Source organism: Aulonocara sp. 'chitande type north' Nkhata Bay, linkage group LG3 (assembly GCF_057382095.1).
Source record: "Aulonocara sp. 'chitande type north' Nkhata Bay isolate Kocher_YH1m ecotype deep benthic linkage group LG3, A_spYH_male_GT1.1, whole genome shotgun sequence".
Lineage (NCBI taxonomy): Eukaryota > Metazoa > Chordata > Actinopteri > Cichliformes > Cichlidae > Aulonocara > Aulonocara sp. 'chitande type north' Nkhata Bay.
In genome coordinates this window covers 3,829,794-3,833,677 of record NC_141346.1, presented here as the reverse complement: position 1 = coordinate 3,833,677, position 3,884 = coordinate 3,829,794, and positions in this window count along the sequence as shown.

Below are 3,884 nucleotides of genomic sequence, written 5' to 3'. Positions count from 1 at the left end.
CATGGCTCAGATTGGCTTTGTTAAAGTCCCCAAGAGCAATGATGAGAGAGTCCGGGTATGTCCGCTCCATGTGGAGAATCTGCTCTGCGAGTGCGCACTGAGCTGCTCGCGCATCCGCGTCTGGCGGGATGTAAACAGCGGCCAGGATGAATGAAGCAAACTCCCGCGGAGAATAAAACGGTTTGCAGTGAATAAAAAGGTATTCCAGAGAGGAAGAGCAGTGCTGAGCAATCACTGTCACATCTGTGCACCAGCCACTATTGATGTAGAAGCAGACACCTCCACCTTTGGTTTTACCGGAGAGAGCGGCCTGCCGGTCCACGCGCAGCAGATGAAAGCCCTCCAGCTTGAGCGCGCAGTCCGGGATGTCCTCGCAGAGCCACGACTCCGTAAAACATAAGACACAGGAGGAGGCAAAGTCTCTGTTCATGCTTCTCATCAGGGCCAGTTCGTCTATCTTATTCCCGAGTGAGCGTACATTGGAAAGGAAGATCCCAGGAAGGGCCGTTCGCAGTCCGCGTCTCCTCAAACGCACGAGTACGCCGGCTCGCTTACCTCTCTTTCGACGTCTCACTTTCCTGATCAGAGTCTGCAGTAAATCTGCCGCGGATGCGACAAATATTGGAAATAAATCCACAGGCGTTGTAGTCCTGCAGTTAAGGAGCTCTTCTCTGGTGTAAGAGTATCCAGAGGAGTGCCCAGACACAGAAGAAATGCACAAAATCAAAACAAAAGTAACGCACTGAAGCACCAGGGCATCCATACGCGGCGCCATCTTGGTTGGAATCAACTTGGTTGGAATTCATGTTATTCTGGATCCTCAGAAAACATTGATTTATTTTTGTGTTTCACATATTTGTTTGTCCAAATCAAAGATTGATGTTAGTAGAGAAGAAGCCACCATGATAAAGCCTGTGTGTGAAAACGAGATCAGTGGATTTGATCAGAATCCCATTTAAGGAGGAATTCTGTCCTCCAGTTTGTTTAAATAAGCTTTGGGATTAAACAGCATCATCTATGTTTGTGTCTGATGATATGTTTGATCCAGGTCAGCTTGAATATCACAGCTGATGTGTGGAACTCTGACATGTTTAAAGCCTGATTATCAGGATGATTCAAACACATCTGTCTAAATAATGAGATTCATGTTTCCACACAAAGTTATAAAGTGCAGCATCGACTGTTTTCTGAATGATTGAGGATCATCTGTGACTCTTACAGGATACACTAAGTCAGATAATCTTTGTAAAATGTGTGAATGACTTTTTGAAGTACTGACCAAAATCTGCTGGTTTACAGTATCAAAGGCTTTATATCAATAAAGAATAAATAGGTGTTTTCACGTCTGTAATCCTTATGATCAATCAGATCCAGAATCAATCTAAGAGGAACAGGAAGTGATGAATAACCAGGAAGTGTGGAGTCAGTCTGAAGTCCAGAGCACAGCCTGAGTCCACAGTCCTGAGCAGAGCCACAGTGAGACTGAAGCAGCAGCTCGATGCTCCTACAGTGGATCTGTGGTTACATGAGCAGATTTCTATGGATCCAGTGTGACTGTGATGAGTCCTGATGAAGTGAACAGAGTGAAGATTTGTGTAGAAGCAGGAAGTGTGATCAGCTGCACTCACCACTGTTGCTGAGAGGAACCTGATGGACTCCAGTGAATCTTCTTTTAGAGACAAACAGGACTCGACTGCAGCTCTGCTGCTGCTCTCTCACACTTTCACTTCTGCAAAATGACGTTGGGCTTCTTGTTTTTCAGGTGTTGCTCCGCCTCTTCCTGCCTCTCCCTTTACAGGAATCAGCCGGTCTGTACTCAGTGACTGTGTGCAGCGGGTGGGAGGAGTGAGGAGTGGTGTGTGGGTTCACACAGTAATGACGGCCTCAGGTGATCAGGAGAAACTCACCTGGATTTCCTCTTTCCACAGCAGACTGAGAGCTTCAGGTGGACCCTGAAGGAGGTCTCAGACACAGGTGGTAAAAGTACACACAGTGTGTACTGAAGTAGAAGTACTACTGTTAAAAATACTCCAAGTACTGTTTCAACTTCTTTACTCAAGTAAAAGTAAAAAGTAGTGGCTGTGAAATGAGAGTAAAAAGAGCTGATTGAAGAACATTTCTAACACGTGTTTATACAAAGCTAACTGAACCATGTGCTGCATCAACGTGATAATAAAATAATATTATTCACTTTGTTTCTAATAAATATTCCCAGCTTGAATCAGACAAGTTGAACATGAGCAGAGAAAAAGAAGCAAATCCAAATATTCCTGTGTTCAGTTTTCTCCATTTACAGGCCGACTGTGCCTCTAAACAGGAACATGAGCAGGAAGAGGCTGAAGTGGATTCAGCAGGTGGAGGATGCCTAACATCAGCTGGAAAGATTTACTGTGACGTTTGTTTGCTGTTTTCGCCTCGTGCACGAGAACATCACCAAATAAACTCCAGACAGTTTTTAATATTTCACTGTTCAAGAGCAAAAAGACTGACGGACTGTGTTTAAGGCCACCTCACAAATGTCACACATGAAATATTCAGTGTTTATTTGCTGGTTTGTTGGCAGCAGCTCCTTAAAGTCTGTCACACATCTGTTTGACCATCTCCAGTTAATCTGAGACACCAGTTAATCTGCAACAGCAGCATCAGGCGGCTCAGCTGATCTCTGGTGTGTAGCTGCTGTGCTGTGGTCCCATTCCTCAGTGAAAGCAACAGCAGAACAAAAACTCTCTCGATCCACATGTTTGAAAAGAAAGCTTTTAAACAGATGAACACACTCAGTAAAGGACAAAGAAATAAGTAAGAAAAAATTAGAGTAAAGAGTAAAAGCAGGAGCAACTGAAACAGGCTGCATGCTAGCTGACGCATGCTAGCTGACGCATGAGCACTAGAACTGTTCAACTTCATTGTTATGATTTTAGCACCGAGTTACATGAAATCCTGCATCAAAAAGAACAACACAGCGATCACAGACATGTTTCTGCCAACAAACCAACATTAACCCAGAAAAGCCTCTAAAACAACCTGCTGTGGTTTGGAGTAGAGATTCCTGAATTTACCAGGTGCACCTGAAGGCAGCACAATTTAAACCGTAAATAATGATGTAGGTGCGCAAATCCTTTTCAAGCGTAACACCATCAAATGAGCCGGCTTATGTTTGTTGCACATCTACACCAAGTTTTACGCTAACGTTTCTTCGTTGCTGATTTTTGTTCCACAAACCAAAAGAACAAAGATTCAACCTTTAATATATTTTCATGTGTGTTTCAAGCACTGTGACATATCACACACACACATGCTGAGTGTGTCACTGATAAAGCTGTGACACAGCAGCTCACTCAGTCCAGTCCAGGTAACAGACTCACCTGTTAGCAGCAGCTCTGCCCTCACAGAGCTCAGCTGCTTATTTCAGTCAGCAGGAAACATTAATATTATGGACTACAGCCGTCTGTCAGGGCCGTTCAAGGACACAACGTCACACACAGGTTTAAACTGTTAGACTCATGAATACCCACAACGTTCGATGCACATTTATCTTTAACAGGAGCAAACGGCCTGATCAGATAATATAAGAACTCATAAAAGAAGATCTAGTTCATGCATTTATTACTTCCAGGCTGGACGACCATAATTCATTATTATCAGGACGTCCTAAAAACTCGCTGAAAAGCCTTCAGCTGATCCAGAGAGAGTTTGTTTCACACTGGTTCCTGTTCTACCCGCTCTACTGTGGCGTCAGCTCCCAGTCTGCAGTCAGGAGACCTTCTAGCTTTGACATCATGCTTTAAACTCTGAAAGATTTCATTCTGTTTCCTCCAGAGAACTCCCCAAACCAGCACAACAAGAAGAACCACCGAAACCAGACCTGCTACAACCAGCACGAGGGT